Raw genomic sequence first — 14,964 nt, forward strand, 5'->3', positions numbered from 1 at the left:
ATTTGTTTAAACTAAAATTAGGTTTTAGATTAGAGCGAAAACTAATGCGTTTTTACTTCAAAGTATTTTTATTTCTTTTGCTTGATCGAAAACGATTCGGTTCAAAAGCTGTCGATAAAAACGCTCTTAGAAGATGCGGTGTAATAAAAATCACTCCATCGAATGGTTGTATCTTTTTTTTTATGAGTTACGGGGGATAGAGGTCATTAAATTTAGGATGCCTTTGAGCTGCGGAAGAGTCCTTGTGTTTTCAGCGTCGAAAGTAATCGTCGAGTCATCTCGAAGAAAAAGAGGAGCACTTTCGCCGTTAAAACACTGAAAAAGGATTCGTTTCGAAGGGCGTCATCGGTTTTACTTCATTTTTCTTATCGATCCGCCATCACTTGACACCCGATGCGGCTTGCAACGACCGTGATTTATACGTTTCGCTGGAACTCTTCCAATTTAATCAAATTTGCTGCTGCAATATTAAAAAGTTCTGAGAATCGACGACCTTTCTCTCTCTTTCACATACACACCCTGAGAGTTGTGTTACATCGGTGGAGATGGACGAGTATTTATATAACTGCATTAAATAACCACTTCCGGTTCGCGGATATTAAAGCGCGCGGATGATTAAATTGTGTATCCGCCGCAAAAGAAGTATACTGGTAATAATAGAAAACGCGGAGGGTGCATAGCATTAGTCTGGATGGAAATTGGGAGGAGATGGATTCACTGCAAATGTATTTATGGTATTCTGCTGTAACGTGCATTTATTTCCAGCAGGCTGAGCAGACGTTTTTTTTTTAAATTAATTTAACTTCCAATTGATTCAGTGTTTCTAAACATAATATAATAATGCAATCACATTCACACTATGTGATATAAGACAAAAATATATATCAGGTGTACCAACTATATACACAGCTATAAAATATGCAATTGCATCTGTCAGTTTTTTTTTAAATTGACAGTGTCAACTTGACAGTTATTGATATAAGTCAATTAATATGTCAATGTCAAACGTAAGTAAATGTCAATTACATCTTTTAGTTGATTCTAAACTTAATACTAACATATTCTATAATTAAACGAATATCCTTACTTATATTATTTTTTTTGGTTGACACTGTCAACTTGGCAGTTATATTTATAAGTCAAGATTTGTCTGAAAATCTCGTTGTCAACGTTGGATGAATATTTTTTTAAATATGTCAATGTCAAATGTAAGTAAATGTCAATTACACCTTTTGGTTGATTCTAAACTTAATACAAATATATTCTATAATTAAACGAATATCCTTACTTATATTTTTTTTTGGTTGACACTGTCAATTTGGCAGTTATTGATATAAGTCAAGATTTGTCTAAAAATTTCGATGACAACGTTGGATGAACATTTTTTTTTTAATATGTCAATGTCAAACACATGTCAATGTCAATCACATATTTTGGTTAGTTCTAAACTTAATACAAATCTATTCTATAATTAAACTATAGTTTCAAGTAACCTAATACAAATATGATAATCCTATAGGAATATCTTTTGTTGGTTAACAATGTCAACTTAACCGTTATGTTTATTCAAGATTTGTAAATACACAAATTGACAATAGTCGTTGTATAAACAATTTTTTTAATGTATCTATGTTAAACATATAATTTGGTTGATTCTAAAATTAAGAAAAATCTATTATATAATTACACATAGTTTCAAGTAATCTAGTACAAATATGATAATCCTAGTTATATTTTTTTCGGTTGACACTGTCATATTTATGAATTAAGATTTGTCTAAAAATTGATATAATAATCTTTTTTCTATCGTTTACAATACAACAATTGACAGTAGACGTTGGATAACCGTTTTTAGATATATCCAATGTCAACCACAAATAAATGTCAATCACATATTTTGGTTGATTCTAAACTTAATAAAATTCTATTCTAGTTTCAAGTGACCTATTACAAATATGATAATTCTATACGAATAATCTTAATTATATAGTTTTGGTTGACACTGTCAATTTGACAGTTATATATGTAAGTAAAGATCTGTCTTGAAATTACTATAATAATCGCTTTTATATCATTTTCAATAATCAATAGTCATTGGATAAACAATTCATTTTTTAATGTGTCAATGTCAAACACAAGTGAATGTCAAACACATATTTTGGTTGATTCTAAAGTAAATAAAAATCTATTCTAGTTCCAAGTAACCTAATAGAAATATGATAATTCTATACGAATAATCTTAAGTATACTTTTTTGGTTGACACTGTCAACTTCATAGTTATATTTGTAAGTAAAGATTTGTCTGGAAATTATTACAATAATCACTTTTCTATCATTTTCAATAATAAAATTGACTATAGTTATTGAATAAACGATTCTTTTATTAACATGTCAATGTCAAACACAAATAAATGTCAATCATATATTTTGGTTGATTCTAAAGTTAATAAAAATCTATTTTAGTTTCAAGTAACCTAATAGAAATATGAAAATTCTATACGAATATTCTTAATTATATTGGTTTGGTTGACACTGTCAACTTGACAGTTATATTTGTAAGTAAAGATTTGTCTGAAAATTATTATAACAATCGTTTTCCTATCATTTTCAATCATCAAATTGACAATAGTCATTGGATAAACGATTCTTTTTTTTAATGTGTCAATGTCAAACACATATTTAGGTTGATGCTAAACTTAATATACATCTATTATATAATTATTTCTAAGTTTCAACAGAAAAATTACTTTACTAGAAAACTCTGCAATTTAATTTACATTACAAACACAATAAACCATTCCAATTTTATGCAACATTGAATATTGAAATGCACAGAACAGCAGATGTTGCAAATACAGATATTTCCAATTACGTTTCAACTATCGATTCGGTGATTGACGTCGGGATCCACACGTTAAGTCTCCGTAATCCGAGGCGCATATTTAATTTGCATTTAGTTTACGTCGAACAAACGGTCTGATTAAACGCAAACAGAGAGAGAGAGAGAAGAACCTCGGGGCTGCGGATAACTCTGTTTTCCCGAGGAATCTGCACCATTCTGTCATGCATATTTCCTTTATTAAGTTCAGACGCGACGAAAATTAATTACGCGACGAGATTCGGCGAAGCTAATGACCCAATCTGTTTTGTTGCTTGTTTTTTTTCTAAATTTAAATTGTTGCCTGTTCCCAAGTTGTCATTATAGTTTACAGTAAGTGTGTCGCAACACCTTATTATTAACTGTGTTACGTAAAATCCGCAATGTGCGGAAGTTGAAATTGTTCCATGCAAAATGCAATTTGCAACAAACAACAGTATAAGTATAGCGTTTAATAATTAGCATAATGTCGGAGAAACAAAACTGCTACTCGCTCGACTAGATCACTTCTTGTTTATTTTTTTTCTTTCTACATACATGTTATTATTAGTATTTGTTTATTCACCTACATTTGCATAATTTCACTGCTATATTATGCATACACAATGATTAATTATTCCTACATTTAAATTACCAACTTTTTTTTTATACATAATACAATAAATATAATAGGAAGTAACAAACTATATCAACTTAATGCATTCCATTACGTGTAATATCTTGCAAATGAATCTACATAGAAGATACATTAAAAAAAGCAGATTAAAACGAGAAGAGGAAATAATTTAAACATTTAACTTTCAAATTTGTGTCTATTATTTTTTTAATTTTCAATATTGAAAACTGCAATTTTGATGATTTAAATGAGATAATTCGCTTGACTGAGTGCTCTAATCCCAAATTTTTCGATTCATATCGTGACGCGATAAATTTGAGGTCGTTTTCCAGTTTATGATTAGCTGAAGTGGGTGCTTCAGTTTTTACGAAATTTCGCCCACTGATAAAGTGGAAATATGGATTTGTTTGTTCTTCATTAACGTTAGGAAATGTTATTAATCATTGATGTTAGAACGAAGGTGCAGTTGTTTGGATTCACTCAAAGTCAATGAGAAAATACAATAATATGTTAGGAATGTTCGTTTTTTATCAGATAAGATTATCGAGGAATGCACATAAATCATTTATTAGTCATTTTACAGCAAATTTTTTATTGTTTCAAGTAATAACATTTATTTCTGTTGAAATTTTCTAAATTGGTTATTATATCATGCTATGCTGTCAGTTTCATAATCATTGCGGTGCAAAAATAATTATTCGCTTGAAACGAATATGCGAACAATTCAGTGTATATTTCAGTGGATTTTGACACGGTGACAAACAATTCGGGATGAAAATAACGTTAAATTGTTGGCAAACACAGCAAAAAATTCCATTTATTCAATTATATTTATAAATCGTAATATTTGTCCACCAAATAACTGACTATTTTTAAGTTTGATAAAATTACTTTTTACTCTTAATTTTTAATTATAATTACTAAATTTTATAGTAATTATGCCTAAAATTAATTGAAAATTACGATTACAGCAATACCTCGCACAGTACGGCTTCGATCAGTGCTTATTCAATATAGTTAGAAATTTAGAAGAAAAACAAAATATTAGTTGAGTAAATTATGAAATAAATTCTAAAAATTAGTACACAAAACTTATGTTTTTTTGCAAGTTTTTATGTAATAGTACTCGATTAGTGCAGTGTAAGAGGTCGAAACAGATTATCCGCACTGTGTATAAACGAAAATCTAAAGTGAAAGACGGAATGTTTTTGCTCATTCGATAATGATTTGATTAATACTGATTATGTATTAGTCATTCGTAATTATAGATAATAAATAAGCTAATAATAACGTGTTTCCTGTTGCATTAATTCTATAAGAATCAAATAATAATATGAGAGAAAATAAAATATATTTTCTGGGTTCACGAAATCACGATTTTGCTTTCCAAGTTGAAACCAAAGTCAACAGCCTGGGATTGTTTGAAATCCCATTTATAGTTTCCTATCTTTAGTTTTCACATCAGGTTGCCAAGTCCGTCGGGTTAAGGTTAGATAAATTGCTCAAAAGGAACGAAAAAAAAATACTATTTACATAAATTTTAGTCCCTCGACAAAAATGAAATCGTTATCACTTGAAAGCATAACAAACAAAACTGCGATTAAGTTAATTTTCCTCTGTTTGTTTTAGATTACGTTTCAGGTTTACTTTTAGACATAGTTTGCTAATTAATATTTAAGGCAACGAGTGCTAAAGTAATATGATTAATTAGAGTAAATTGAATCTGTTTGTTAGTGATATAATTATCTAAATTGATTTAGTTACAAATTAAATATAAAGTAAATAAGGTAATATAATTAGTTAATTGAACTTTCACGAGGAATTAACTAAAATGATTATGGTTTTCTTATTGAAGTTGCGCACAATCTTGAAGTACTTATAAGGAGGTGAATTGAATTTTTATAAAGTAAGCTTTCGCTCTTTTGTACTTGATTTGGTGAGCGATTGCGGGCTTTAATTTAAGAAACGTGCGGATCACGCGGTGAAGTAAGTAACGAGTGAGAGAGAAAATTGCGTAACGCTTCGTTTACAGATTAATTACGATTCGGGGACGCAAATAAATGAGTAAAAAAGAACGTAAGTTCGCACGGCGATAATTTCGTTGTTGTTGTTATTGTAGACCCGTTAATAATATTAAGTATACAGTGTGAATGGATGATGGATGAGGCAACAATTGCATGCGATTTTTAGCGAGTTTACAACTTTTTTTTTTCTCTCATAGAAAATTAACGTAATCCGTGTTTTTTAGATTTCGGAATTGGATAATCCTCAAGTGTAATTCAAGAGGAAATAATAAAAATAAAAATGTGTTTGCCCTAGAGCGGATTCACGTTTAGAAAGTACTGCAGACATTTATTTCTTATTCATCTGCTCTACCAGGATTAGTTACACGGTATTACTCGTTACCTTTGTCTCGGGTAAACGGTGGTTAAACTTTCCACAAAGCTATTGGAGAAGTCCTCTTTTTTTTTGTGAGCAAACTAATAAAATTGATTTTTGCATACGTTAGTCGCCATCTGCCACGTAACATCTGGTTCGTCTGAAAGAACTGCTGTACTTTTAGCACTTTTCAACAAAAAAAAGAGAAACTTTCATAAGTTTAAAATCAATATTTAATAACTAATGGTTACTGTTGAGTTTAGAACTTTTAGTACCTGAACGTACATTTTTTTAAAGTGGGCGTTGTTTCGTTTCGTTTTCGGCGCTCTTTCATAAGGTGTGTAAATAATAAATATGTATATTCTTTTTTTTGTTCCCATGAGGCTAAGTAGGACGGATTTCTATGTTTCTGGGCTCTCCGAGTGTGTGTAAATTATGTAGAAGAAGCATGTGCAACACTACTCTCTCAGATTAAGATTTCTTTAGATTTTCTTGCGAGAAAAGGAATAATAATAATAAAAAACGTTCCCGAAGAAAACGTCCGCTCGTGCTGCAGTTGGGTCATCAATTCTAGTAGTAATTTGAAGTCAAAAAAAGAAGTGATATTAAATTAAGTAGTGTCTTTGGATTTTGTTTAATTTCGAGAAAAGTATAAAAGGTAGAATAGATATTGAAGATGGATATTAAAACTGAATGTATAAGAAATAAAACGTATATGGTGTTATAATTGTAGCTTGAAGCATTTGGCTGTAATTAGCAATAAAAAATGAGGTAATATTGGATAAAGTTTGGATGAAGCAATGTCTTCAGATTTTGTTGAATTTCTGAAGAAGTGCTAAAGGTAGAATATATATTGAAGGTGGAAATTGAAGCAAAATTAATTACTAATAAAACGTATGTGGTGTAATTATTGAAGCTTTACTTATTTGGCTATAATTTGAAGTTAAAAATGAAGCAATATTAAATTAAACCTCAAAGATGTAGTGTCTTCACTATTTGTTGAATTTCTTGAAAAGTGCTAAAGGTAGAGCAGATATTGAAAATGGATATTAAAGCTGAATGTATAAGAAATAAAACGTATATGGTGTTATAATTGTAGCTTGAAGCATTTGGCTGTAATTTGCAATAAAAAATGAGATAATATTTGATTAAGTTTGGATGAAGCAATGTCTTCAGATTTTGTTGAATTTCTGAAGAAGTGCTAAAGGTATAATATATATTGAAAATGGAAATTAAAGCTGAATTAATGAACAATAAAACGCATATGGTATAATTATTGAAGCTTTACTAATTTGGCTATAATTGGAAGTTAAAAATGAAGTAATATTAAATTGAGCCTCAAAGATGTAGTGTCTTCACTATTTGTTAAATTTCTAGAAAAGTACTAAAGGTACAGCAGATATTGAAAATGGAAATTTAAGCTGAATTAATGAACAATAAAACGTATATAGTATAATTATTGAAGCTTTGCCAATTTGGCTATAATTTGAAGTTAAAAATGAAGCAATATTAAATTAAGCCTCGAAAATGTAGCAGATATTGAGTAACAAAACGTAAATATTGAAATAATTCTAGCTCTACATATTTGGACGTATTTTGAAGTTGAATTTCTAGAAAAGTAAAATAAATATTGAAGTTTGATATTGGAGCTAAATAAATGTGTAATAAAATCTATACAAGTGTAATAATTGTAGCTCTACTTATTTGTTTGTTATTTGAAGTCAAAAGTGAAGTAATATTATAATAAACCTGACTTCATATTTTCTTAAATTTCTCATAAACTATGAAAGGTAGAATAAATGTTGATTATGGAAATTATAGCTAAATAATTTGATTTTTTTTAACTTTGTATAATATGTGATACAATTTGAGTATGAGATTGAGAAAAAAAGTAATTATCAAGTTCATAAATCGAATTTTGAACGATCGGAAAGTTCTAATTATTTCACGTTTCCTGGAAATACACCCTATTTCCGAATCGATTTATCGCCCTTAACGAGTTTACGTTTTAAACGAGACCATCGTCGGGATAAGTGCAATAATCTAGTGAAAAAAAAATGGATTTACATGTAATCCAGTTTTACTCAATTGCATTACTCTCAAACTCCTACGCATCTTCATACAAATCCAACAAACTATATCATTATGATTCACTCTACAAAATATAGCATTAAACTATTGTAGTAAGTCTTTGTATGATCAAGGAATTTCAATGATTTTATCTTTTTTTTTTACAAATCTACTTAAGAGTTGTAAAATTAGGTTTCTTTTTTAAAACTTTTGTAAGGTAAAAAGTATGAATAAATGAAGTAACAGTAGAATAATCCAGTTTTACTCAATTCCATTACTCTTAAACTCGTACGCATCTTCATGCAAATCCTACAAACTATATCATTATGATCCACTTTACAAAATATAGCATTAAGTCTTTGTATGATCAAGGAATTTCAATGATTTTGTCTTTATTTTACCTTTCTTTTTACAAATCTACCTAAAGGTTGTAAAATTGGTTTCTTTTTTAAAACTTTTATAAGGTAAAAAGTATGAAAAAATGAAGTACCAGTACAATAAACATATTTTCCAATACACTTGAGACCGAAAGAAATTGTACCGAATTTTATTACTTTCAATATTGGATAGTAAAATAAAAAGAGAAGAAGTTGAATGAGATTCTGTAGCAGTGAAAGTATGCACGTGTTTGCGTGGACTGGTCAATGTTAATGGTATCATAAATATAAATCCGTCCTTTTCGAGTTTCCATAAATGCGACCGTAAAAAAAAGGGGTTTCGATTTCTATGCGATTCGACAAAATCGGAAAGCCAAAAAATTCGCAGACAAACATTTCACAGAAAGAAAAAAACAGCTTTCTTTCGTAATCTAAATTAAAAAAAGTCGCGGAAACACCTACGTTTGAATGATTAATAATTAGAAAAGTTACAATTTTGTTTAGAAGAATTACAATAAAACGGTTGTTTTTCTTGACGTTAATGAGTCTAGAAATGATTTATTAATTGAAGTTAATTAAAGGCTGCGCTAATCACGTTATTGATTCACAATGGGATTTAACTGTAATGAATGTGTTTCTCTTATTCACTATTCGCTCTCAGCAACTAATTTATTTTATGACATAACAATTCAGTTTTCATGGAACGTTTGAGCGCGTTTAATTGGCATAAAGAAATTGTACGCACAGTAAAACTAATTTCCTGAATATTAATTACGTTTCGGTCGAATTCACATATAAATTAGTCAAGTTTTTGTTAAGTGTAGTTTTTTCACATTTTTTTCCCTCGAAAAAGCAAGCAATTACTTTTGTTCAATTTATAGAAAAACATTAAAGGTAAAACGGATTTTGAAGTTGGAAATTAAAGCTCAATTAATAAGTAATAAAAGGTGTTGTAGATTTAAATATTTGCATGTAATTTGAAGTAAAAAAATGATTTAATAAGAACTATTTAATTGCAGTTTTCTTTAGGTTGATTTCATGATTTTCATATTCTAGTTCTGAAATATTATGAAACTATATTACATTTTTTTTTTAAACTTAGAAACTACTTTGTTAGTTAGTAGATCTGAAGCCTCGAAGATGTAGTGTCTTCACTATTTGTTGAATTTCTAGAAAAGTACTAAAGGTAGAGCAGATATTGAAAATGGATATTAAAGCTAAATGTATAAGAAATAAAACGTATATGATGTTATAATTGTAGCTTTAAGTATTTGGTTGTAATTTCCAATAAAAAATGAGGTAATATTGGATTAAGTTTGGATGAAGCAATGTCTCCAGATTTTGTTGAATTTCTGAAGAAGTGCTAAAGGTAGAATATATATTGAAGGTGGAAATTGATGCTAGATTAATGAGTAATAAAACGTATATGGTGTAATTATTGAAGCTTTACCAATTTGGGTATAATTTGAAGTTAAAAATGAAGCAATATTAAATTAAGCCTCGAAGATGTAGTCTTCACTATTTGTTGGATTTATAGAAAACAGCTAAAGGTAGAAGAGATATTGAAAATGGAAATTGAAGCTAACTTCATGAGTAATAAAACGTGTATAGTGTAATTATTAAAGCTTTATCTATTTGGCTATAATTTGAAGTTAAAAATGAAGTAATATTAAATTAAACCTCGAAAAAGCAAGCAATGACTTTTGTTCAATTTATAGAAAAGTACTAAAGGTAAAACGGATATTGAAGCTGGAAATTTAAGCTCAATTAATAAGTAATAAAACGTATTGTAGATTTACCTATTTGTATGTAATTTGGAGTACAAAAATGATTTAATAAGAATTATTTAAGTGCAGTTTTTCTTTAGGTTCATTTCATGTTTTTCATTTTCAAGTTCTGAAATATTATGAAATTATATTACATTTTTTTTGAAAACTTAGAAACTATTTTGTTGTTAGTTAGAAGATCTGATTTGTATTCAAGATAATATAGCAACTGTACTTATTTTCTAAATTTTATTGCTAAATCTGAAAAAAATATCTTGGATTAATATGTTTGTAAGACAATATAAATTAAAGTAGATTTCTCAGAAATAAACAGTTTTTTTATTACAACAGTTATAATTTTAATTAAATTGTGCACAATAAAAAAAATCATTGACTGCAGCAATTAAGTTAAGACTGAGACAATTTATCTAACAGTAGTTAAACTGTAACAACAATTATAATTAAAAACCAGAAATTGAGTTATAAATTTACAAAGATGAAAACTACTCAAATGTTGGGGCATAAATACAAAAAAAAACTTATTTAAAAGGAAATAAAACATTGACCTACTTTGAAACAACAATTGAAAACAAAATAATTAATAAATGGAAAAGCAATCATCGTTCATAATTATTATTATTAACAATCATTGAAATTAATTAAAGTTTGTTTGTTTATTTCCTTTATTGTTATTATTATGAGTATTTAATTAATATCGTAATGATGTCACAGATTTTATTTAATAATGCTAAATGGAAAATTATGTCACGAGAATTAATTGGGTTCGTGTTTTTTTTTTGTTGAGTGTATATGAACGAATCAATCTGTTGTTCTTTTTAATACTTTCTCCGGTGAATGAGATTTTAACATTGTCGATTTGTAACGGAAAACCTTGAAGCTTCTCGTCTTCAGGTCAACAACACAGCCGATTCTCAATGTGGTCAATGACAAAATCGGATACAAAAAAAAACAATAAAATTAGTTGAGACTTAAGTTTTTAAGTTATCTATAAGATCAACAGTAAATATTGAGGGTATTTTCAAGATCATCTTGACCTAATAATAAGTTTTTAATAGAGATAGTTGAAACTTAATTATAAAGTTAATTATTGCGTTTATTTTCAAGTTCTAATTGACCTTAAAAATAAGTTTTTAATGAAGATAATTGGGGAATTAGTTTTAAAGTTATCTATAGAGTAAATTGGAGTATTTTCAACTAATGCTCGATTTTGATTGGTGCGGGTTAAAGTTTAACCCTAAGATAGAGACACCGCACTTAACCTGAGTGCCTTTATATAAAGTGGTAAAGTTTATCAGTGATCCCTCTAATACCTTCTTCCATCTGCGCTTCTCAAATTTCCTTAAAGGATTAAAACATATATAAAATATAAGTGTTTCCCATCAAATTTAATTCGTCAACTCTTTTAAATTCATAAAAAATTTGAACATATAAATTCTAAATTTGTATAATATGAAAGTGTGATAATTTCTATAATTCACTAATTATTGATAATTATGATTGATTTAAAATTAGGTCAAAATAAATACGTTAATTAAAATAACTATTACATAAATTACAAACAACAAACACTGAATATCGATTTCGTGATCGTGCAATAACGATGCTCAATGAATTATAATTAATAACACATAAAATACAAATTACGTTGAAATATTTACATGATTTTTAAAGCGTAGATGAAGTTTATGTTGCTCATTTCATATTACATAATTTATTTAAATATAAACAAATTAGAGAAAGTAATAAATAATAAAAATGTGTCTTTTAAGTACACTAAACTCATAATTTATTATTTAACATCAAATTTAGAGCACTTTTTTTAAATTTTCAAGTGGTAAAAAGAATGTAATGCCCGGATGAGATGATGTAAAGTGCTCAGTTTCAAGACGTCGAGTATCTTGTCGAGTTTATGAATTATTTTGCATAGAAAAAAAAGAGAGGATTTTCAGTAAATCTGTTTCGAAATCGCAACGTTTTCATTGAGATAAACGAATTGGGTCAACTGAATGAATATTTTAGGAAATTCCGCGGTTTTTCGTTTTTTACATCGGTTATAAATTAAATTTAAAAGAAAAGTAGGCCAGTGGTCGGTTTCTGGTCCAGAGCATGAAACGAAGTAATTCATTAAAGTTTTCCTTTTTTACGGTCAAATAACACACAAGCACTCAATTTTCTTACTTTATTGATGCGTTTTTCTTTTTTTGTTATATTAGTGTTGTGTGTTTATTTTTTCTTTTACGAATTTGATCTCAATGAAAATATACACAATCTTATGTTTCTGTTTATGTTTTGATTCGAACACGATACTCTCGTAAACATAAACTTTTCGAACGTTCTCCGCAATATTTATAGCATTTCCATGAGCGTTTGACCCGTAAGTACTGCGGATGGGTCAGATTGACCCATCTGATGTTTGTTTTCATTCAAATTTTATTGTAATTTGACTTTGGTTAAGCTGTGGCGACGAAAGTTATTTATTTGATTGTAGGGGGTCAAAGTGACCTGTCCATAGCAAATACGTTCTTGAAATATCATCAATATTTGGATTTCAAAGTGAAACATATTAATACTGCGACACCCATGATCACAACACGAGAACATGACGAAATATAAGGAAATTAAAGAAATTCAACCAATATAATGAATAGGAATTTGAAGGTGCAAAGCGATGTACACTATATCATAGTCCCAGAGGAAATAAGAAGGGAAATTAACATTGAAAATTTCAAAACAAGAATGATGAATTGGATGCAAAATCACAATCAGATGAAATTTATTTTTCACTCTGAATCACTTAATTTTCTTAAAAATAATATAAAAATTGTATGTAAAAAAAATGACCTTTGGTTAATTAATTTTAAATGATGTTAAATTCAAATTAATAATTTCTTCTATTTTACTAAATATTTAATGAACAGGTCATTTTGACCCATGTATAGTACTTCTGTTTCATGTGCTTGTCCGTAGTAAAAAAAAACTACGCTTATAAAAACTGCAGTTAAATTGTAATTCTTGTCGGTGGAAATAAGTGGGACACCGTTAGATGGAGTGAGAGAAAAACGGATTGGATTTTTTGTAATGAATTACGAAGAAAAATCGGATCGAGAAAGTGAGCTTCAATTAATGCCTCGCAGGTATTTTAATTGGGGAGGATGGACGATCCTCTCTCGCCGCATGCAGAAAATCGGTCGATGAAAGTGCAGAGTTTAACGTTATTCGTGTCCTAAAAAAGAAGGAAGCTTAAATGTACGCAAATGAAACGAGAAATTCTAATTGCGAATGCAATTAAAACAAATATATATAAAAAAATAAAATGTCAGGTGTTTTTCATCGCGAAACTCGTAAATGTTTATTACAATTTTATAGATATAGTTTCTCTTTTTATTTCCGATAATTTTAAGATACTTTCTGAAAAGATTCGTGGAACGTCTATATAAATTATGTTTATTTTTTTAATGGTTTTCTTACTATGAATTATCAAAAATTGTAGATTTTAAAGTTCTAAAGTTTTCCTTAGATAAGAAAATGATGTTTTTAAATAGATTTAAGTTCATTACTTTGAAGCTATGAAAACTTGTATAAAAAAATATCAACTTTAAATGTATAAAATTGTGGAGTTAAAAATGAAAAATGTAGATTCTATTGAATTTACAATATAAAAGACAAAGATTCTGAATTAATGCAAATAGAGTTAATAAGAATTGTTAAAAAAGAAGTTGTGTTTAAATTCTAAACTTCTTAAGACTTGTTTAAAGAAAATTGTTACATAGATTTAAGAAATGCCATATTCTGAAGTTATGAATACTTTAAATAAAAAATAGGTAATCAAGTAGACTTAAGAAGTGCAAAATATTAAAGTAAACAAGACTTATATAAACTTATTTTATTAAGTGAAAAACTGAAAAATTGTAGAATTTATAAAGAATTTTAAAAGAAGAATGTATTTCTATGAAGATTTAAGAAATTATAGAATTCAAGAAGTAAATTATTTTGTAGTTGTATTTCTATTAAAAATGTAATTGTAATAAATAACTTTAACATAATTTTTATTTGAAACTATACAATTGGAGCATGAACGAGAAGATGAATGCAATAGTTTCGTTCGTGCGAATCTGTTGCAAACTTTGAACGAGCAAAATATAATAAGCGTTGCGTGTGCGTATTTGCTGCAGGAAAGAAAGACAAAAAAGACAACAGTGGGGTTATTAATCAACGTTTATGGAATATTGGAAAGTCGTCGTTGCTGTTGTGTGCAGCAACAAACAACGAAAATAACACAAAGAAAAGAAGTAAAAGAAAAGCGAAGGAGGTTGGCCGAAGCCATGTTTGGTAGGTCGAGTTTAGCAACGCGTTGGCGTCCGCTCGAACAGTAATCATTTATTTTCCTTCTTCCACTTCAATTAACATAGTTAGTATTATAATCGAGAAACATGATATACCAGTTGCATTTGCCGAACGCTAACATAATTATAAATTAGATTAGTATTCATTATTATTATTATTATTATTTATGGTATCAGGAAATCGCCGGTTTTTATGCCTTTCAGCTTCTATATGATCCTACCTGTCACTTGCTTCAACCCACAACAAGTTTTACGTCAAATTATACGTACTAACTCATATAAACTATAAAATAAACTTCAGCTGATGATTCGTGTTTTTGCCACCACATAAGGCGATTTCTAAAACAATTGACTAATTACTCTTATCGAGTGTGCGTAACTGTCTTTGTGCCCAAATAAGGATTGTTTAAATGTGCGCAGCCGCAGTTTAGCGATGCCCAAATAAGGCGATTTTAAAAATTATTTATAATTACTATTAATAATTAAAATGTTAATTATTTTCTTATTTTTATAA

At 28.5% G+C, this 14,964-nt stretch overlaps 1 protein-coding gene across 1 annotated transcript in view; it reads right to left on the reverse strand.

Moving 5' to 3' along the window:
- Positions 1–14,964, reverse strand: part of LOC108560571 (ADP-ribosylation factor-like protein 4A) — a 32,868-nt gene that overhangs the window by 3,864 nt on the left and 14,040 nt on the right. The window lies entirely within an intron of this gene.

The sequence above is a fragment of the Nicrophorus vespilloides genome, unplaced genomic scaffold (assembly GCF_001412225.1).
Source record: "Nicrophorus vespilloides isolate i.1.1-1 unplaced genomic scaffold, Nicve_v1.0, whole genome shotgun sequence".
Classification (NCBI taxonomy): domain Eukaryota; kingdom Metazoa; phylum Arthropoda; class Insecta; order Coleoptera; family Silphidae; genus Nicrophorus; species Nicrophorus vespilloides.